The 23892-nt window shown below is 42.4% G+C and overlaps 1 pseudogene; it reads left to right on the top strand.

Annotated features, from left to right (window-relative positions):
• The first annotated feature begins 1483 nt into the window (after window positions 1–1483).
• On the top strand, window positions 1484–4511 carry LOC140649174 (kinesin-like protein KIF11 pseudogene; annotated as a pseudogene).
• The last annotated feature ends 19381 nt before the right edge of the window (window positions 4512–23892 follow it).

Here is a 23892-nt window from a genome sequence, read left to right as displayed (position 1 = left end):
CTCACAGCAACGAGTCACCTGCAACCTGCAGCATCGCAGGAACCCATAATTTTTTGGTAGAATTGATCCAGATTGGCCAAATAGGAAATTTAGTGCTGAGAACCAAACCTTTCCCCACTGAGCTAGGTATTTAACCACCAGAGCAGTACCTTTTAAATTCCTAGGGCTGCAGATTTAATCTTCCAGCAACCAAGGTGCCTAGCTCCTTTCCTGCTGGGAGCTCTCACATATTTAAACACTGGAGAGGAGCAAAAGCTCGTTTTTGTCACTCAAACGAGTAGCTTAAAGTCTGGATACGCGAAGAGAACTGCTCCTACTAAGTAAGGAGAGGCATTTCAACGCCCGTTTCGAGGCAGCAGAGCCATGTTTTAAGAAACCGCCACAAACCGAGCACCTGGAGCACGTCCCCGCACAACCCCGGAGAGAGCAGGACCCGCCGCGCCCTTGAGCCACCCCCGGGCTCCGGTTCGACCTTCCTCGGCCCCCCGCCCGCCGCCTCCTACGCCGGAGTTACACCGAGCCGAGGGCCGGCGGGAACGCTGAGGTGGGCGCCGGCCGTTACCCAGGGACGCCCCAACGGTCGGAGCTGCCGTTTGAACCGTCTCCCTGGCAACGAGGACACTCGCTCCCCTCTCAATCCCCCCCCAGGTAGCGGTGCTGAGAGGCCGGGGCGGCGGGGCGAGGCGGGGGGCGGCCGGCGGCGGCCAGCCGCTGCCGGCCGCCCCCGCCTCGCCCCGCCGCCCCGGTTAGGTAACGGCAGCGGCGAAGCACCGCCTCAGCCCGGGCCCCTCGCTCACCTCACGGCAGGTGCCGGGACCGCGCACGGCAGTAGCGCTGCCCTTCCGCCCCGCTCCGACAGCACCGGGGGGACGAACCGCGGGGAAGAAGCTCCCGCTCCGCAGACTCGCCGGGCCGGCTGTGCGGCGCCGGTGCCTGAGCAGGAGGAGCTTCCCCGCCCCGCCCCGCCCAGTGCGCAGCGGCGGCCCGGCGCGGCAGGGCCGCACCTGCTGGAGGAGGGGCCGGGCCTGGGCCGGCTTGGGCCGCGGGACCCGGTCGCCGCTTCTCGGTCGCTCCCGAGGTGTTGCAGGGGCGGCAGCGTCCACCGGGCCCCCCGGGAGGCGGCGGCCGCCGGCAGCGCCACAGGCTTCCCGCCCGCTGGGGCCGCGGCCCGGCGGGAGGGCTGGAGGGAAAAGGCCCGGCCAAGCCAAGCCCTTGAAGTCGCGATAAGTTTGTAGGCAGAGCACCTGAGAGGCGGGATCACCACGGGGACGGCGGAGTCGGGAGGGTTGTCAGCCGGGGGGAGTTGGGAAGGAAGATTTTTGGACAAGAAATATGGCTGGAAAGGGAGAGGTCTCCAGAAGGGCAGGCCCACTGCAGGGTCAGGGCCTGAGCGCTAGATCTAAGATATTAAAGCATCGGTGCTTTATTATCCCATTAAGGATTTTGATGTGGCTTTTTAAAAACCTTATTGCAAGAGCGAGGAGGGACACCTCTCTGACATAAAACTGCTGCACACAGGCATGCTGCAGTCAAGTATGTTTCCAGATGCCATCTTTGCAGGAACACAGTACCTGGCTTTGCACTGAGGGTCAGTAACAGCACTTTTGTTTCAACCTCTCCTCGTGGAACTGTGAGGTGGTGGGAGCTTTTCCTCCTCCACCCTCTAACTGATCCCATGATTGTGAAGAATGTTCAGGAGAATTAAAAAAGAAATCTAATGATTAGTGAGCCGCGCATATAATTTAGCAAGACTGGGCAGTGCTTTAATATATAGGAGGAAATACTATTTTGAGAATTGCATGGAGGAGCTCTGGTTTTGAGCAGAGTCTGCATCTTGCCACTGGATTTTCTTAGGAATCAGTTCCTGTTTTCTGATCTGTACAGTTAAGACAAAAACAGTAGATCCCAAAAATTTCTGCCTCCAATATACCTCCATATTAAATTTTACATATGTGTCACATCGGAGGAGTTCAAACCTTTCTCAGATGACAATTCCCTAAAAAAATATTTTTCAGAGTGTGGGCCTTTAGTTAAGCCTACTGACAGATGAGTTGTTCTGCTGTAAGGTGTCCACGAAAGGCATTTAGAAATACCACAATTCCTCATCTGCAGAGCAGACAGTAAAAACTAGAAAGTCAGTTCAGAGAGTGCACAGCACCAGAGGCAGTATATGGTGCCTTTTGTGTAGTAATACAAAGCTTCTCCAAGGCAAGTTTCAAGCAGGTTGGTGCCGATGCAGTGCAATACTAGGCAGAGGCCCATTTCTGTTTCAAAACAGAGGCATAAGGACAGGGCCACTGCTTCGTATCAGGGCCAGTTAACTCGTGCAACACAAAACTGTTGTGGCTACATTACCTTTTATTCCAGGGCTATTTTGATCAGTGTTAGCTTAAACATGTCCACACCTTGCTGCACTGCATAGTGTGGACATGACAAGGTAAGTGATGAGCAGAGTCTCCCTATACTTAGACACTTCTGAGCCACTGTAACTAGAAACTTGGCAGGGACTGGAGTGCGGAGTTGCAGGAGGCACAGTGCCGGTGCCTGAGGTGAGCAGAATGTGAGCAGCAGGCAGTTGGCTAGAGCTCGAGAGGCTGTAAAAGCATTGAGGGACAGTCAGCGCTTTGCCTTTTTCCCTGGCAGATTGGCCCTGAGGCCCAGCATGGCTTCCCTGAGCTTCCAGGGAAGTGGCTACACAACACAAAGGGCAAGAACATCTAGGCGGTGGTGTGGTGCAGGCCTCTTAATGCCTCAGGATGTAAAGAAAGTGCATATGCTTTCATAGACTGTGATCAAGCAAGAAAGTAAGTTAGGGTCTGCACTGGAGGTGTCACAGACAACTGATACGTACAGGAGTGTTGCGTGTCACATTTTGGATGAAGTTATTATCGGTACAACTGTACAGTGATCATTTATTGCCAAACTGGTATTGGAAAGACCTTCACAATTTAAGGGGAGCCCCAATGAAGAACATACTTTGGAAGAGGAATTTGCTACCAGGTATAATACTTTGTATCAAATATTAGAAAAACTCAGAGAGATTGATACTGAATTTTTTTTTAAAAGCCTCTCTTCTGGAAATCTATAATGAAGAGGTTTTTGATCTTCTGAATCCTATTCCCAGTGCTGGAGGAAGACTGCAGATGTTTGATGATCCCACAAACAAGACAGGTGTAAATGTGAAAGGCTTGGAAGAAATACCTGTACACAACAAAAATGAAGCCTACCAAATCTTGGAAAGAGGTGCAGCAAAAAGAACTACTGCAGCTACTTATACAAATGCATATTCCAGTTGATCCTAGTCTGGTTTTGGTTACCATCCATATGAAAGAAACCAGAGCAGATGGACAGGAGCTTGTTAGAAGTGGGAAGATAAACATGGTTGATCATGCAGGAAGTGAAAACACTTCAGTTTGGGGCAGTTGATGAAAGAGCTTGTGAAGCTGGAAATACCAAGTAGTCCATTCTGACTGGAGAAAGAGTTATTACTGCTCTTGTGGAACAAGACACAGAGAATCTTAACTTACATGAATCCTTCAAGACTCTCTTGGAGAACAACGAAGAACATCAATAATTATCACAGTTTCTCACGTACTATAAATCTTAGGAAACACTGAGTACTCTGAAGTATGCTCACAGAGCAAAGAACATAATGAAGCCTGAAGTTAACTAGCAGCTGCCAAAAGGAGCTATTATTAAGGAAGATACTGAAGAGAGTGAGCATCTAAAAGGAGACCTTGCTGCTGCATGAGAGTAAAATGCAGTCTATATTTTCACTGAAAATTCATGAAGCCCTTAAAAGAAAGCTGACAGTTCAGGAAGAACAAGTTGCCAAGTATATTGACATAATCAGTGCCATGGAAGAAGAAGTGAAAACAATCACTAAACCATTCACAATTAATAAAAGCGAACCTTAACAATGAAAACAGATCTGCAAATCAAGGTGAAAGAACTGAAAGAGGCACAGACGGATCTGCAGGAAACCAGGGTTCCTCTGGCTGAGAAATAATATGTGGTTTCAGTTTTGGAAAACACCAAAGAAAAACTTCATGGCGCAGCTAGCCATTTGGTTAGTACCGTTAATACAAAAGATGTATCTATGCAAAACTGGATCATAAGAAAGCTGTTGATCAACATGATGCTATCGTCCAAATACATTTGCAGGAGAAATGAATGTTCTGTTCAAGAAAATACCAGATTCAGTTAGTGAGAACAGTCTGAAGCAGCAACAGATGTTGCTATCTTATGCATATTTTATAGGTGGCCTCCTATCTACCAGTTGTTCAGCAGCTAATATATTTGCATTAGTGTCTTTTGCCTCTTTTAAAAAATTGCTGTCCACTGAACTTTCTTATATGTTTGAAAAAATATTACAAAATAAGACTCTGCCATTTGCTAGTAAAGCGGAGCTGTTGAGGTTGACTGAGGAGCATATATGTGGATTAGGAAGAGCATTAAATATCTTGACACCACTGGTGGAACTTGTCCTAGAACTAAACTGTCAGTTTTAGAATAACACGAGGAAATGTTCTGCTGTGGCTGATGAGATGGACGGCCATAAAAATAAATTAATATCTTCTTAGGAGATCTCTGTCTCTGAAAAAATTACAGGAAGAAACAGTCTGTTTTTTCTCAGCTGCAAAACACTGTGAGAATTTAAGAAGTGGAAATGGAAAGACTTGTATATACGAAGAACACAAATGAATTAGTGTCCTCACTGCAAAGTCAGCTGGACCTGTTGGCACAGGAGACACGGAAGAACTTAGCTGGTATACAGTCAAAAAATTGAAGTTTGAAGACCACCATCACTGCTGGGCAAGAAATTGTTTACCTGGAAACTATGGACCTAGTCAGCAGTAAAATTCTGCTTCAAAACAAATGTATTGCATCTCTGGATAATTTCTTCAAGAGCTCAAGGACATAAATGATGAAAACAAGAAGATGCTGGTGGAATCCATTGTCTGTTCTCAGCAACTTCTTAGCAGTCTCACAAATGTGTCTCAGGATACTGGTAAACGGAGTGAATTTAAAACTGCGCAGATAGTCAGCTTTATGGATCGGTAGCAGTCCTCCTTCAGCAATGAGAAACAGCAGCTTCAGTGTTTACAACAGAAAACAGAAGGTTTATGATTGAGATCAGTATTTTGTATTGGATATTTTGTTCTGCATTAAGTTGCAGTAGATGTGGTTTAGAACTACCACATTGTACGAACAGATCCTACAATAGATTTTATTATATGCATATCAAGAATACAAATAGTCCTTTGTGTTCAAAGATCCTTGACATACTGCTGGCAATAAACTAATTGAAGATTTTAAAAGCATTGGAAGTCACCCATGAGAGCTACAAACCAACAGCCTATAATGACCTTAAAAAAAGAAAGACTATGTCACGTTGCTGCCAGCCACGTTCAGGGTCTCCGCATCCATGCTCTCATTTAGAGGTGTCCTGGTTTCAGCTTGGATAGTTAATTTTCTGCCTAGTAGCTGGTATAGTGCTGTGTTTTGGATTTAGTGTGAGAATAATGTTGATAACACACTGATGTTTTAGTTGTTGCTAAGTAGTGCTTATATTAAGTCAAGGGCTTTCCAGCTTCCCATGCTCTGCCAGGCGCACAAGAAGCTGGGAGGGGGCACAGCTGGGACAGCTGACCCCAACTGGCCAAAGAGCTGTTCCATACCTTATGACGTCATGCTCAGTATAGAAACTGGGGGGAGTTGGACAGGGAGCAGCGATCGTTGCTCAGGGATGGGATGGGTATCGGTCAGTGGGTGGTGAGCAATCGCATTGTGCATCACTTGTTTTGTACATTCTATTATTATTATTATTATTATTATTATTATTATTATCTCTTCCTTTGCTGTCCTATTAAACTGTCCTTATCTCAACCCATGGGTTTTGCTTTTTTTTTCCAATTCTCTCCCCGGTCCCACCAGGGTGGGGGGGAAGGTGAGCGAGAGGCTTTGTGGTGCTTGGTTGCCAACTGGACTTAAACCGCGACAGGAGGCCTGACTGAATGACTGCTAAAAAAAGAATCTTCTTATTGATTTCCAGTATGTGCTCACTAAAAGCCAGTCGATAAGTAAGAACTTATTCAAAGAGTGGAATTGTCCTATGGCTGTTGGAAGCTGGGAGCTAGATAGCAAGCAATTCTGTGTAACGGGGAAATGCAATGGATTTATGTATTATATACAACTTCTCTCAAGAACAATAGTGAATTGTGGCTTGCAGCATTTACAAAGTGCGTGACTGTTAACGAGACAGAAAAATTATCCTTAAATATAGACTTGTCAGGCTCTTTTATTTTATATATATATAAAAGCTTACATTGCTACAAATATACTCCCTTAGATATTTTTTATAAGTCTGACTTTAGAGATTGGCATCAGTGTAATTTCTTTATCACTGCAACATATGGCAGTCTTCCCTGCTGCCAAAACATGGCCATGTTTCAGCCTCAGGGTACAGCTGGGTTGAACTTAAAACTGAGTCTGTTTTCAAACATAGATACAGAGTTTTATTTTACTCCTTCTGACACCATAAAGGAAAAGTAAATTCAAAATTCCTGTCACTGGAACCTCTATGAACACTACCTATGAACCTATGAACAAGTGCCTAGTGGTTCCAGCCACACTAGGAAGTGTTTTTTCCTTCTAGTGTTTTTATAACATCTAAAATGATAACCGGTCACTACTGTCTCAGGATCGTGTATCACTCAGCTATGCATACCGAAAACTTCTTCAGTTCAGATCCCAGCGTGGATTTGCAAGATTCTGAATCTTACAGTGATTTATGGTGAGTTTCCCACATCACCACAAGTTATAGCAATCACTGTTCACGTGCAGTCAATGATTCTGTAAACCTACTGTTCTCAGAGGATCTTTACAACTCATCCGTACTTAACCCATCATTTCCTCTTACAGTGCTCTTCCTGATTTGCAAAGCTGCATGTAAACCTGCTGTAGTGGTGCATGTTATCTCAACATTCCGAAAATTAGCCAGATAAACACAGCCAAATCCTAGTTGCATTTGAAAGTATACTAAGCATCACTATTTTAATTAAAACCATAAAAATATCAAACACTACGCTAAATTCTGAGCAATTTGCTCAGCTGAGCATTTTCCAGATCACGTGGCAGTACCACAGCATATAAAACAAACAGAATAAAGGTCCAACATTAAAAAAAAAGGAAGAAAAAATAGTATCTGCAATCCTAGTCTCTAACCTTGCAAGTGGAACTAGAAGAAAACCCATAAATGCCTCAGGTTTTCTGCTCATTGGGTGGGAGCTGACAAACACCAATTGCATGACAGCACCTGCTTAAGAGAAGCCCAGTGGGCAAAAGAAAAGTAAAACAGTTCAGGGAGTAACTGCTCCCTTCTCAGCAGTAGATATATAAATAGCAGTGTTAGCTGTAACATTGGAGTTGTCTAGGTTACAGCTTTGACCTGGTTCTTTCATTTGGAACAGGTTTAGTCAGATGAGGTGACATTCCCTACAGGAGGAAGGAAGCTTCCTGACGGGTAGCAGGGTGCATAAGGTCCTGTTTTGAACCTTGCAGTGCTTCCTCTGCTATGCATGTTGTTCTGAATACAGCTCTGGATGCAGCACTTAACATTACAGAAAGGAAAAAAGGAAGTGGAGGTTAGACAAGACATTAACAAAACAGTTCTCTAAGCAACCCGTATAGTACTGTTGGCAGGTAAATTGCTGACCACTGAAAATTAACAATTTTTTAATTCCACCATCTCCCTTTTCTACATCCCCCCTACTCCCAAAGAATAGTTGAGAATGGCTCAGCCTGAGGCTGCTTTAAACAAAATCATTCTCCACTTCTGAACTGTTGAAATCAAAATAGTCTGGCACATTAGATGTGACAATCCACAGCTTTTATTTCTGTGAAGTAGGAGGTGTATTTCTAACACCAAGCAAGCATATTTTACTGCCAGTACTCTGAAAATGTAGTTGCTTCATTTAGCATATGGCTCCTGCAAGAAAGGCTGGAGGCTCCGGTGAATGAGAAGTTCCATGACCAGAGGAAAGGGATCACAGAATGCCTGGCAAAGGAGGAGCAGGGGTAGATGGTCAGGAAGAGGGTGAGAGACCATGGGCTCCTGCTGTGCTTTTTCCAGTGTGATAGATGAACTTGTATATGTAATGCTTTATTGAACCTGGTGCAAGCCTTGGCACTGTCACTCTGCTAATGAAAGCATAGGCCTCAGTGTAGAGCACTTTGCATGCCTTTGTTTTCAAAACCAGTGTACCTCAGGAACCACAGCTTCTTCAGATTACTCTTCAGCTTTTTCTTACATTCACATTCTTCCCGCAATGGAAAGTAGCATGGAGATAGTGAAGAACTGAAAGAATGACTGAATGTTTGCTGCACTTTTAATTCTGGGACAATTAGACAACCAATCCTCTCCCTGTTAAGAATAAGAGGGAGGATGCAGGTGTTAGAAACCGAGGAAGAAGAGAGCTCATATAAATAACTTACTGAGCTTAGTCTGTCTGCAGAACCAAAGTACTTTCTATTAGAAGGTCCTCATCCCTTCCACAATTAAAGCTGGCAGAGCTGACCTCACTGTGCTGCCTTCAAAAGCCTGAATGATGAGTAACATAGTTTTGTTTGAGCCACTTGCTGCTGGTTCCCTCTCATGAGGAAAGAAGCAGCAGCTACGTAAAGGACCTTACTGCAGGTAAGCTCTGGAGCCTGAAATTGCATCCAAATGACCTGAAGATGAATATCTAATTCAGCAGAAAATTTGCCACAGTCCAGAATGTTCATTCAGAACAACATAACTATGCACACCAGCAATTCCTTCCTCACAGAGTTTAAAAAAATGATTTTTAATTCTATAATCATAAAGCCCTGTAAGTTAGAACAACACCTGAAGATAAGCAGAATAAGAAAAGCTAGCAGGTACACATTAGAAACACAGCTTATGAAAGAAATATGAGCATGTGTAGCGCATTGTCCTTAGTCTTCCTCAATGTGGGACTATTCACTTTCCAGGCACCACCTTGAGAACAGTTGATTCCATAACTGATCAAGGAGTTCCAGTCTTTTGCCACGCAAAAGCACTTGCAGACATCAGTTATTGTAGGCTACTGCACCCTACACTTACAGTTTGGGGTTTACTAAGTTTTAAGTTGTTTCAGCAAATGCTACCAGCCTTTCAGCCTTCCCAGGGTGTGTTCTAACAATTCTCTCTGGTTTTTAGAGCATTATTGAAGGTCTTATATGGCTTCATGTTGTCAGGACATGAATTCATAAACTGTGGCAGGAAGAGCTAGGTAGATTCCCAAAATAATGATGTTCTGCAGATACCAGTGATACAAGGTCTCAGCTTATTCGAGCACCTCAGTTTCTGATCTGAGACCCCTGCACCTTGCCAGCTTTTCCCACATTTGTGCACTGGAAACAGAAGATATTCTAGGTAACGCAGTCACTGAAACATGAGTCTACTCACAGTGGCACTTGTGCAATATGGAAACCTTAGTCTCTGAAAGCCTGCTATTTTCATGGGCATGAGTGGTGCTGTTAAATCACTGGAGGAAGAGCTTTCATAATCAAACTGGTGGTAGAAGCATGGCTGTACTAGGTCAGACCAAAGATTCACCTAACACAGTGTGAGCGAACCCTCACAGTTTGACTTTCCAGTGCTTAACTCTTTAGTTAAGGAACAGTAGAAATCTGGAGTAGCTAGTTTCCTAACAGAAATCTGTTCTTCTAATAGGATGTAATCTTTAATCAGGCAACTGGTGACAGAAGGTGGATGCAAGTTCCACATGTATGCAAATTAGGTTATTTTGCATGTCATGAAAATGCCAGCAGGAATAAGGAGCATGCTAGTTGTAATATGTATCCTTTTGTCCAAGTTTGCCAGTACATACATTTTTGTCTTCTTCCATTCTTGACATTACCTAGCCATGGAAGTATCTGAATACTGCAAAAGCCACTCTAGCACATCTCTGCATAGTTGCCCCACAAATGAGAAATTCAGGCACAGTTCTCTGAAGGATCCATGCTTGCTTCCTCAACAATTTGTTGGACTGGTTAGGCTGCATGCATGGTGGTCTCTAATACCTTCTGCCATTTGGATCATGAAGAAAGACAAGAAACAGTGCTCTATATACCAAATACTAGATGGACTGCTTACTCCATATGTCACAAGACTTGCCTTATCTTGAGATAAGATTTAGGTATACTAAATGTTACTCCATCCAGTATGTGTGGGAATAGTTATGTATGTATGTATTTGGAGCTGAACTTCTGTAATTCAAGGATTTTTAACAGGTACACTACTCCAGAACACAATATATCTATTTTCATCACTACAAAAAATCAAAGAGATGCTATAACAAAAAAACCACACAACAACAAACCAAACCTTGAATGGAATATTTGATGGATTCACAGATTGACAGTTGACATTCATCCGGAGTTCAGATGAAGTCTGTTGAGCAAATTTTGGACAAAGACACCTGTACGTATTGCACTTAAACCTCAAAATTAGAGCACTCCTAATGAACTCTCTTTAAGCCAAAAAATAGAGACATACGGAAAAGTAGTATTTTGTACCAGCTAGTCTAACATAGTCAAGAAGAGTGGACAAGCTTTTGGAGACAGAGTCCTTCCACTACTCATCTAGGTTACATAAAATCACCCTAGTTTTCCAACAGAAAACACTGACTGCAAGAGCTTATACTTCCCTTTTTTAGAGCTAGCACACTTCCTTTACTCAAGATACCCCGTTCAGGAACTTTTCTTCAGGAGAGGGAATAAATAACTTTTTTAGAATTCAGGCTCTAGATATGCCCTCTAAGACCATATCTGAAAGATCTAAACAGAGCTTCTTTTACAGGGATCAGATGATATGTAAAATCCACTAGAATCATAGAATCATAGAAACATTTAAGTTGGAAAGGACCTTTAAGATCATTGAGTCCAACTGTTAACCTAGCACTGCCAAGTCCACCTCTAAACCATGTCCCTAAGCACCACATCTACACATCTTTTAAATACCTCCAGGGATGGGGACTCCACCACTTCCCTGGGCAGCCTGTTCCAGTGCTTGACAACCCTTTTGGTGAAGAAGTGTTTCCTAATAGCCAATCTACACCTCCCCTGGCACAACTTGAGGCCATTTCCTCTTGTCCTATCGCTTGTTACTTGGGAGAAGAGACCGACCCCCACCTCGCTACAACCTCCTTTCAGGTAGTTGTAGAGAGCGATAAAGTCTCCCCTCAGCCTCCTTTTCTCCAGGCTAAACAACCCCAGTTCCCCCAGCCGCTCCTCATAAGACTTGTTCTCCAGACCCTTCACCAGCTTTGTTGCCCTTCTCTGGACACACTCCAGCAACTCAATGTCTCTCTTGTAGTGAGGGGCCCAAAACTGAACACAGTATTCAAGGTGCAGCCTCACCAGTGCCATGTACAGCGGGACGATCACTTCCCTACTCCTGCTGGCCACACTATTCCTGATACAAGCCAGGATGCTGTTGGCCTTCTTGGCCACCTGGGCTCACTGCCGGCTCATGTTCAGCCGGCTGTCGACCAATACCTCCAGGTCCTTTTCCACCAGGCAGCTTTCCAGCCACTCTTCCCCAAGCCTGTAGCATTGCATGGGGTTGTTGTGACCCAAGTGCAGGACCTGGCACTTGGTGTTGTTGAAGCTCATACAATTGGCCCCAGCCCATTGATCCAGCCTGTCCAGCTCCCTCTGCAGAGCCTTCCTACCCTCAAGCAGATCAACACTCCCGCACAACTTGGTGTCATCTGCAAACTTACTGAGGGTGCACTCGATCCCCTCATCCAGATCGTTGATAAAGATATTAAACAGAACTGGCCCCAGTACTGAGCCCTGGGGAACACTACTTGTGACCGGCCACCAAATGGATTTAACTCCATTTGCCACAAATCTTTGGGCCTGGCCAACCAGCCAGTTTTTTACCCAGCGAAGTGTATGCCTGTCCAAGCCCTGAGCAGCCAGTTTCTCCAGGAGAATGCTGTCAGAAACGGCATCAAAGGCCTTACTAAAGTCCAAGTAGACAACATCCACAGCCTTTCCCTCATCCACCAAGTGGGTCACCTTGTCATAGAAGGAGATCAGGTTAGTCAAGCAGGACCTGCCTTTCATAAACCCATGCTGACTGGGCCTGATCACCTGGTTGTCCCTTACATGTCGTGTGATGGCCCTTACGTGTCGTGTGATGGCACTCAGGATGATCTGCTCCATAACCTTCCCTGGCACTGAGGTCAGGCTGCCAGGCCTGTAGTTCCTCGGATGCTCCTTCCAGCCCTTCTTGTAGATGGGCGTCACATTTGCTAACCTCCTAACTGGGACCTCCCCAGTTAGCCAGGAGTGCTGGTAAAGGATTGAAAGTGGCTTGATGAGCACTTCCACCAGCTCCCTCAGTACCCTTGGGTGGCTCCCATCCGGCCCCATAGACTTGTGTGTGTCTAAGTGGTGTAGCAGGTCGCTAACCATTTCCCCTTGGATTATGGGGGCTTCATTCTGCTCCCTGTCCCTATCTTCCAGCTCAGGGGGATGGGTACCCAGAGAACAACTGGTCTTACTATGAAAGACTGACGCAAAGAAGGCATTAAGTACCTCAGCCTTTTCCTCATCCTGCGTCACTATGTTTCCCCCCACATCCAATAAGGGATGGAGATTCTCCTTAGCCCTCCTTTTGTTGCTAATGTATTTATAGAAACATTTTTTATTGTCTTTTATGGCAGCAGCCAGACTAAGTCCTAGTTGGTCTTTGGCCCTTCTAATTTTCTCCCCACGTAACCTCACGACATCCTTGTAGTCCTCCTGAGTGGCCTGCCCTTCTTCCAAAGGTCATAAACTCTCTTTTTTTTCCTGACCAAAGCTCTCTGTTCAGCCAGGCTGGTCTTCTTCCCTGCTGGCTCATCTTTCGGCACATGGGGACATCCTGCTCCTGCACCTTTAAGATTTCCTTCTTGAAGAATGCCCAGCCTTCCTGGACTCCTCTGCCCTTCAGGCCTGCCTCCCAAGGGACTCTGTCAACCAGGCTCCTAAACAGGCCAAAGTCTGCCCTCTGGAAGTCCAAGGTAGCAGTTCTGCTGACCCATTCCTTACTTCTCTGAGAATCGGGAACTATCATTTTGTGATCGCTATGCCCAAGACAGCCTCCAACCATCACATCACCCACAAGTCCTTCTCTGTTCACAAACAACAGGTCCAGCAGGACACCTTCCCTAGTTGGCTCACGCACCAGCTGTGTCAGGAAGTTATCTTCCACACACTCCCGGAACCTCCTAGACTGTTTCCTCTCTGCTGTATTGTATTTCCAGCAGACATCTGGTAAGTTGAAGTCCCCCACGAGAACAAGGGCTAGCGATCATGAGACTTCTCCCAGCTGCTTATAGAATATTTCGTCTGCCTCTTCATCCTGGTTGGGTGGTCTGTAACGGACTCCCACCATGATATCTGCCTTGTTGGCCTTCCTCCTGATTCTTGCCCATAAACACTCAACCCTATCGTCACCATCATCAAGCTCTGGACAGTTGAAACACTCCCTAACATACAGAGCTACCCCACTGCCTCTCCTTCCTTGCCTGTCCCTTCTGAAGAGTTTATAGCCATCCATTGCAGCACTCCAGTTGTGTGAGTCATCCCACCATGTTTCCGTGATGGCAACCGTATCATAGTTTCCCTGTTGCACAATGGCTTCCAGCTCCTCCTGTTTGTTGCCCATGCTGTGTACATTGGTGTAGATGCACTTCAGCTGGGCTATTGATCCCGCCACCTTTTTGAGGGGAGAAGCCCTAATTCCTACATGACCATTCTCAGGTGCTTCCATGCTTTCTGACACATCAATAACCCTTGCATCTTTGCTGCTGCATGGCTCTCCATCCCCTACCTCCACTGAGACTGCAGACCGAAGGACCTCGCTAGCACACCATCCCTCAAACATTGGTGTGCTGCCTCCAGGCTTATCTCTACTAAGCCTGGTTTTATCTCTTTCCCCCTTCAAGTCTATTTTAAAGCTCTTTCAGTGAGCCTTGCTAACTCCTGTGCAAAGATCCTTTTCCCCCTTTGAGACAGGTGTACCCTGTCTGTCACCAGCAGGCCTGGTGTCATGTAGACCGACCCATGATCAAAAAACCCCAAATTCTGCCAGTGACACCAGGCTCAGAGCCAGGTATTGATCTGCTGGCTCTTCCTGTTTCTTCCCTCATCATTCCCTGCAACTGGAAAGACAGAGGAGAACACTACTTGTGCTCCTGATCCCTTAACCAGTCATCCCAAGGCCCTGAAGTCTCTCTTGATTGCCCTTGGACTTCTTGTTGCGACTTCATCGCTGCCTACCTGAAAAATCAATAATGAATAGTAATCTGAGGGCTGTACCAGGGTAGGAAGCTTTCTCTTCACATCTTTAACCCAGGCCCCAGGGAGGCAGCAGACTTCCCTAAGAAGTGGGTCTGGTCTGCATATTGGGCCTTGTGTTCCCTTCAGAAGGGAGTCTCCTATGACAATGACCTGTCTTTTTTTCTTTATGGAAGCAGTTTTGACGCAGGGCATAGATTGGCACATAAAAGATGAATGACAACGGCATGATGAAGAACAGTCACCTAGATATAAGAAAGAGGAATCTATCATTTCTGATGCATGGGCACACTAGAGGAAGGCAGTTTTAGTGCCCAAAGGTAGTTCAGTCTGTTAATGAGGACACTTCATATAGTCAGTAAGAGGAAGATCCTTAGCACATCAGTTAGAAGTCCTCCTCTCTTCACTGACAAATTAGGAAACATAACATCCCTACCTTAGATACCAAAGTCTTGAAACCCCTCAGCTACTTTCCAGATTATGATTGTACTTGAGGATGACATATGTGCTATGCTGCTTACTCACCCTCTTAAACAAGGGGTATCTGAAAAAAAAATAGAATGAAATATTAAGCAGCAGTTGAGTGGTGGCTTTCAGGGTCACCATTCTGGACTTACCTACATTCCCCCTAAGTCCCATTTAGGGCCCTAAAGCCTTTGTTATAGATGGTTCTTGGTCTTTCACAGCTGTGCCTGTATTTGTCACCATGCAAAAAGTGTATAAAAAGTACCCTCATACTCTAGGGTTCTGTAAAATTGAACATACAGAAATTGCAAGGACTGTACTAACAAAGCCACCTAAGAGTCTAAGAAGTAGAAAGGCAGTATGGCTTTTGAGTAACCCAAAATGGAAAATATAGCTTGTACTCTTGTGATTCTGCTTTTTAAGGTTCATGCCCATATGTTATTAAAAAAGAATTGAAAATGTGACATGACTAGGATGCAGACAAGTCTGAGTCCTCATTTAAATTTTAAATCTTTTGCTGACATAGATATCTTGGTTGGGATTGCAAAAAAACCCAATTATAATAATTTAGCATAGCTGTTACAAAAAAATGGTACTGAAATTGCAATTATACCTGAGGCAAAAAAAGCTACTTTATCAGCACACTTCATTTTGCTGAGTACTGATAAATGGCAAGGATAGTATCACAGCATATAGCTGTGCTGTTGTATCTTCAGCAGTTTTTAGGCTAACATAGCCAAACTTGTACTGAAACAGAGGAATGCTTACACAGGTACTAACAGCATCTGAATGTGACTGCAGTAACTATCAGCTGTGGGACAGTATGTAACACTATGGACAAAAAGGGGTAATAAAGATTTATACGTATTGATGTGGACTTTGTGTGCTAACTGACCTGAGGGCCAAAGAATGCTCCTTGACCTATTTTATTTGGTAGTATATATAGCAAATTTATAAGCTGCTTTGTGTTTTCAGATAAAAAGTTTGATTAAAAAAAAAAAGTGAATGGTTTTCTGCACAGGCAGTGAGTTGAGCTGGCTTACCATGCAGGCAGAGGAGCCCTTCTTGCAAGGGGGTTGAGGGGTGGCTACTAGCAGAAGAAGGATTCTCCTTTAGAGACAATGCACTATTAGATTGCAGCCTTAAATTGCTCCTGTTAAGCACACAAAAAGATACTTGAAAGTAATTTCAGGATGATGGATTCCACTCTGGGAACCAGGCACCTTGTGTGCATTGTCTGCTCAGATAGATAGCAAGTCGTAACGGCGCAAGAGACAGTAAAAGGCAGACTGCATCTAACTTTCAAGAGATGTACCTGTGATTTATGGAAAAGTCTAAATCCTATTTAAGGTTAGTTGGAGTGATAACCTACTTCCATTCCAGCTACAGTCAAATACCTTTTTTAAAAAAAATCTGAAACCACAGAAGTCATTGCTCAAATCATTCACCAGAATGACAAGCCTGGAGTGGAAGTTGAACAATCTGGTCTGACGCCAGGAGGGTTGGGAGTTGTCTGGGGGGTAACTCCGTACATCTGAGAGGAAGATACAAAAAGCAGCAGGGAGGGAGACAGATTATGGAAGTTATTAAATGAAACATTTGGCTTGTGACAGCAGGGGCTATAGATAACAACAGGCCCTCCTATCCATAAAAGCAACAAAAGCATACGAGAGTGTGTGTGTGTTTGTGTGTGCGTGCGTGTGAATGTTGTCTGTTGGGGGCCTGAAACTCTGAGCATGGAAACTATCTCCTGTTTCCTGCTGTGTTCAGAAAAAAGGAGGGTTTATGCATATTGCTTGAAAGGAACAGGACTCAAATGAGCAAGATTCCTTGAGAAAAGTCATTGAAGCCATCATCTGGTTCTCCCAGTGGAAACAACCTGCAAAATCAGAAATACTGGCAAAACCTCTAGCATTACAGCAAATATTGCTGCCATTCAACTCCTGGTCTAAAGGAGCAATAAGGAAAACATAAGTATGATCCTCTCTGGCAGACACAAGTAATTCATTAATAAAATGCTAAATTGTAAAAAGTATTAAGGTTTGAACTTTTCAGACTTCAACTATTATTAGGAAACAAGGAACACACTTTCACAGTTTTTCTCTATTTTTCATAATACCTTTTACTTATACATTTGCTTATTATACTTTAGTCTTTTACTCTTTATTTTCAATTTATGCACTGTACTACAAAAAAGCACCTTATTCATTTATGCCTCAGAAAGACAGAACACATCTGAAAAAAAATTATTTAATTTTAGCAAAAGATGTAACTACTGTTTTAAAAATTTCAGTGTTACTTTCCACTCCATTTTCTAACCAGTACTAGGAAATTATGGAAGAGCCTGAAATACATAGGAACCAACAGGAAAAAAAAAGGAAATGTCAAAATCATTCATTCCTTATAAAAAGAAAAAAATATCTTGTTTTCTTACTTGTATCTGCAACAATCTAAACTGTAAAAAGTTCATTTTATGAGAATATCCATGTAGAGTATGCTGCAGTCTGCTAGTGGAGATCACTGGTAGAGAGAACAGATTCTGAGATCGATGTTCTTCTGTATCCCGTGTGCACAGACTGTAGCTCTGCTTCTCTCCCCCATGCCCAAAGCTGAAGTATGATACATCCACAGGGGGCTAAGAAAAAGAAGAAAACACCACATCATCGTAGCAATTAACCATTACAAGATCACCCACATTTTACAAACAGATTAAGGTATTAAAACCCAACAAATAACTTCTCATGCTCCCTCTGATGTCTGAACAAAGGGTACAAGAGTGCAGGAGCAGCTTGCAGAAATGTAAAAATCTCAGTTCTTGGTGGGGTGAGAGGTGAATTTCCCTGTGCTGCAAAGAGGGAACTACCACTAGATGCCCTGCAGGCATCCTTTCTACAGGCTTGCAAGAGGTTTTATGCCAGGGTGAAGCTGGCCCATGTCACAAACTGATGAACAGAGTCTGGCAGTACTTCTGGCAAGAGAAGCGTGGGTGCCTTAATTCAGACAGGCCATCAACAGACAGTTCCTCTGGAGTAACTCAGTGTACAGAGTTATTTAAAGTCTCCGTTATCCACAGGCTGAGAGTCCCGCTACTTATAGGTAGAGCAGAGAACCTCATCTCGAGGCAGCAGTTAGATGCTGAGGCCTGATCCCACAGAAGAGTGCTCAGAGGGATATTTGCCAGTAACTTACTGGAAACAGGTTCTAGCAGTTTTGTGCATGTGGAATTTATCATTTGTTGTCACTCATCATTATAGCCTTTTGTGGAGAATTAAATTTCTTAATCCATATTAGAAAAACATGAGTCATCCTGACAAACTGTTTATCAACTAAAGAAATCTCAACCATTTTCAGCATTAATTTTCTAGCCAAAAAGTATGTTAATCCCTACAGAGTTCCTGAAGAGAACTCGAGAACACTCTTTTTGCATTGTATTATGCATATAGGAAAGTGTGGTCGTTTCATCTTGATCCCAAAGACATCTTACATAAGGAAAGAACTCTGCCTTCAAGGAGTCTCAGTAAGTCTGTGTTATAATGCTAGAGCTTTGAAGCTTAATCATGTCCTTATTATACAATCTAAAAATGAACTTTTAGCACATAGAGGTAGTACTTCTTTAAATATTTTGGCACCTCTTTAATGGTCTATTTTAGTAGCCCCCAGAGCAACCTGACACTTACATATTTAGACGCTGTTTCTCTATATATAATTAGTAAATGTGATTGTTCAAAATTCATCTGTCCCCCATGTGCTGCCCCCAGATTTTTGATGCTGTGGAAAGAAGAGACACACAAAAGGGCTCTCTAACTTCAGTAATGATTTCCAGTTGAACTCTAATACTGGTAGTCATGTGTTGGTATCATTGAAACATTTTCTTGTTTCTCTAATGCATTCTCTACCAGCACAGTTTGTGTATGTAAGCTCTCAGGGAAATGGTGATACCTACAAATGAAAATTAAAAGGCTCAGAAGACCTGTATTAAGAGTGTAATTCATTTTCTGTATTACTGCACATGAAGTACACTATTTAGGAATACTGCAAAATTAACTAAAACAATACAGTCTTATTTGTCTTAACTATATCCTCTTCTGTGAACTAATCCAACCCCAGACATTCTTTACATACATTAATGGGTACTACTGCATTAAGTGTAGACCAAATCCTTTGTAGTGGATGTTACTCCTGTTACAACAGGCATTTTTCTGCAATGTATTGCAATAATCCATACTGGTTTATTCCTAAATCAAATAAAACATCATCTTTTATGGTAAATGAAGCCAGTAGAGAATAAGCCTATTTTCCCCTGATCAGCAATATGAATACTTACTGTCTAAAACAGTGTCTCTAATAATGGCTTCCACAAGAGATTTCAGAGTAAGATGTAGAACAAACAAACAAGCAAAACCCACGTAGTAGATAACAGTAGATAGTTATGAAAATCTTCCCTCAGGACTTTCCTTCTTGGCCCTCAGTGGATCACACCCCAAGCCTGAGAATTTTTGATCCATTTCAAATGTAGATTTTTGTGTAGCGCCTTGGATTCTTTCCTATTATTTGCATTCCTATTTATCCTGTTCTGTATAAATGTTACTGAAGTCAATGGGACTTTATATGTTTTATATGTTTTAAGGTCAGCCCCTAAACAGTTATGATTTAAAATATGGAAAAAAAATGAATGCAATCACAAATTTAAGGAAAGTTTGGGTTTGAATCAGCAAGACTTGACTATTGTAGCTCTACTGGTAACTGCATATCTTAGAAAAGTTAGATGATGGTTTGTCATTTGTTTCTTGGACTAAATGTTAAATTAATATGATGTATTTCTCAAATCATGCTCTGTAGTTTATCTTTTGGTAATACACTGTTACACATTCTGCTTTACTTCAAGGCTTTTACTTAAAGGTTGTAGGTTGTAACCCTATGGTCACATTTTCTTTGCTCTGCAGTCTGGTAGCTTCCCCTAATAGAAGCCTCTTCTACCATTAGTGTAGATGTGTTTGCTTATTGGAAAGGAGAGGACTCAAAATTGGTAGAAATGGCTTGTGGAAGCAGCCAGGAAAGATGTGTAATGCCAGTATGGTATTCCTTGAAGCTTTGCAAAACATCCTTTGTGTGTGCCAGGTAGCTTTTTAGCTACTGTAGATCTAGAAAAATACAGGTGTAGGACAGGGACTCAAATGCTCCTTCCCCAGCATAACACTGATTAAGCCACTGAGCCACTAAATTGTGCTGTAACTTCTCCAGCTTCTTAAGACTTATTTTACTCATATATATAAAATGGTTTTAGAAGTCTTCATTGAGGTTATTTTGGCTTTCCTGTTCTGCACAAAATTTGGCTTCCCGTAGGTAAACAAATCAGACTTCAATTTTTCATGTAAAGTGTGCTTGCAAATACACAATTTGCAAATTGTAGAAGGCTGCAATTAAAGTGTCAATGGAATAAATAAAACTGGTTCTGCAACTACTTACAGAAGCATGGAAATTCAATCCCATGATACATCAAGCCACAGATAAAAGAACTAAGTTAGAAAGTTCTGTATACAAAATGCATCACACCCATATAAATATTTATGCATGATCACAAATTAAAAACATGTAGAGAAAATATAAATATCCTTTTGGGAGGGAAAAATATTACATTATAGTAGAATAGCATCTTACCAACACATATAGGCTATATATTTATATGTGTTATATCTCATGAAAAAAACAGATAACGACTATTCCAGCAGATAGCTGGTGAATGGGTTCAGAATATTAGCTATCTTCTGTACCATCAGCTGCTACTGTAGTGGCAGTGCAGCAAAATCATGGCTACTGTTACTGCCTAGAGCCAGCCCTCCCTAAATTGCAGCTGTGCTCCCATGGCCATTCTTTGCAGTACAGCAGATTGCATGACATGAAACATTTTTAGTCCTCTTGAGTTTTATAGGCTATGCTTACAAGAACAAAAATAAAGCTCTCTTTCCGCAAAAAACTTTCAGTCTCCCTTAGATCATAAGAAAGTAATAGAATTTCATATAATTCACCAGATACAAATATTCATACTAAAAAAATGCTTAACTTTTTTCTTAAGTTTGCTTAAAGTTCCTACCAAGGTGTTCTTAAAATCCGGGCACATCTGAAAAAAATAAAATTACATTCACTGGTTGCTATTTTGACTTACTATAATAAAGTTTCAATTAGAGGTTAATCAGCTATCTGATGTCTGTTCAGCTATTTGATATTCGCTTTGAAGAGTTCCTACACCCCTGCTCTGGCAAGAGGGATGAACTGAAGCCAGGGTTACAGGAAAGAATGAGGGCATCAGTTCTCCCAACCAGTACTGCCACTAAGAAAAGAGCATGAGGAACTGAACCCTATGAGTAAAAATGAAGTAAAAATGCACACATAATTGCTATAATTAATCAGCTCCAGTACCAGGCTGCCTCATTCTCAAAAATGCTGACTCCTACTGTGCATTTCCAAGTCAAAGTAACCTGCTACTTGAGATATAACAATCGGGTAGGAAAATTATGGAAGATGACGTCAGATATACCAAGCCACAGTCAATCCGGAGAATTTAAATGTAATGTCTTTGAAATGAATGTTATCTGACAAGGAGTTAGTGACCTGTCTGGGCTGGTGTGTGAGCCTGTAAACATGAGCTTGCTGTATTCTCCATAAACTTCAACCATGTAAGGACATGACAAAAACTCTTTTAAATAAGGCACTGCAGCCACCTAGCCTTGAAAAGATGCAAGTGTTCAGTAACACTCTGATCACAGCCTGGAATTAAGCAAAAGCCTTCCATGTATTTGTAGATATTTCAGAAGCCAGTAAAAGACGCATCCGTTGAAGCCAATAACTCAGAAACAAACTGAATTGAGTAACAGAACAACCAGAAACCACTGAATGACAACAATGATCTAAATGTTCATCTTTCTTGAGTTCGTCTTTACAAAGTTGCAGGACAGTCATTTTTGCTTGGCTCATAATCAATTCTTGCTAATGCTACGTTCTCTGGTTCTGCCTAACGCTGATGAGATAAGGAACAAATGGATCAATGCTCTCATTGTATTTACTGGGAAACCAGTAATCAGGACAGAGGACTGAATTCCCTGAATCCTAATTATACGTGAATTTGCTAGAGTATCCCTTTACACTGCCATAAATTATGAACAAACAGCAACAAAAATATGAGAAGAGGAAAACAGTGTCAGTGGTAGAAAATGTGGACAGAATCAAACATTAAACTATGCCACTGCTGTATAAAGGCACTTCTAATTTTCCCCTGCTGTCGACCTCTGGGTGCTTCCCAGACCATAAGTCATGTAGCAAACCTCACCTGCCTCCTCTCAAAAATTCTCAAGTTGGGCACCCGTTACGAAAATAGGACTCTTATTTCACTGAGATTACCTGCCCATCTGGACTAATACTCCAATTCCTGCTTTTATGAATAGTAGAGACAGCAGAGAAACCTTAGCAGTATCTCACAGCAAAACAAGTTAATGCCAGACATTCCTGTTCTCCCTTCTCTAAAGGAAATTTTCAATAGATCCGTCAGACTTTTGATGCTAGTTAACTACCAAAATTAATTTTTGATTTTCCATTCAGCTACAGAACTAGCTGAGAATGAAAAATTAAGAACACACAACATAAAATCAAAACTGGGATAAGAAACTGAAACAAAAGACTCAAAGAATGGTCACAAATATACTTTTTATTTTCTGGGTGCACAGTAGTTTTAGAAATTTCTCTCTTAGAGGTGTGAAAAGATTAAAAGGAGATCTAATGTGGCAGCCTATGGCACACACATATGTTGTGCAAGTTACAGTATTTTTCTCTGATGTGTTTGATGCTGTCCGCTGTTGAGAACAGACTGCTGCTATACATGAACTCACTTGGATAGTCTGTGTTCTTTTCATGGGCTGTTTTGTTAAACAGCTACTTGAGAACTGATTTATTTCTTTTGTTATTTTTAAATTCCCTGGAAAAATTCAGGCTCCTGCTTCAAGAAAAATGCATCCCATTTGTAACACTGTATAAGCTGAATACACACAGTTTTTATGCTTTGAGGAACTACACATTCATTTTTTAATAATCACACTGCAGACACTTTATATGGAAAAAAAAATCCAAGCTCTTGATTACTGATATTTAATATCAACATGGTCACATTGGTAAAATACCAAATTACCAAAAAAAAAAAAAAGTTTTTAATCTCATTTCTTCTGCTTGCTACAGTCTAAGAAAGATTCTTCAGAATAAAAATATTGTAATTCTGATGCTTCCTTACATAAAAAGAACAGCCTTGTGCCATCCTCAGTGATAGGAAGTGACAGGCAGAGCATGACATCACTCTTTATTTTTAACTGACTGCCTTCTCTTGAATTTAGTTTGCCATCAGTAAATATTACAGCAGTGTTAGTCACATTCAGGCTTTATGGAGACAGAAGCCCTGTGCTGAGTTTGATCCCAGAAGCCAGCAATTCTTAGCTTTTGAAGGGAGAATCTTTATTTCCAAATTTGGCACAATGGCTTGCATCCATAGACAGATTGATAAGAATACGTCTCAGAGAAATGCTAAAGTACACATCAAAGGTCTACAACCACCAAAGGCATCCATGCGAATTTTACCATTACAGCTGCACCAGACAGGCTAACCACTTACAAAAATATCATATCCTGTACTCAAGAACATAGATTTAGTCAGCAAGTAATTGACTACTGGTATTTAATTAAACTTGCCACCAGCCTGTGTCCAGCAGCTTTTAACAGCATCCATGTTCCTCTTACCACTAGTATCACTTATCTTCTTAGTATCACTACACATACAGTGCCTAAAATAAGGTAGGGTCAGTAAGTTTATTACCAGAGGACATAAATTAAAGACATGTTTCTATCCTTCTCCTACAGACAATGAGAGTCTTTAAAATGAACAAGTGGAGAAACTGCACCCTTGGGATTCCTGAAGAGGGGAGAGATCCAGCACAGATCATGCTTACACTACCTTGTCTCCATTGCCTTTGTAAATCTATCTGGCTTTCCTCATCCACCAGCTTGTCTTTTGGTTTCCCTCTAAGGAAA

Source organism: Ciconia boyciana, chromosome 3, assembly GCF_034638445.1.
Source record: "Ciconia boyciana chromosome 3, ASM3463844v1, whole genome shotgun sequence".
NCBI lineage: Eukaryota > Metazoa > Chordata > Aves > Ciconiiformes > Ciconiidae > Ciconia > Ciconia boyciana.
The sequence above is the reverse complement of the archived record's forward strand: the minus strand, read 5'-3'. Positions and strand labels throughout refer to the sequence as shown.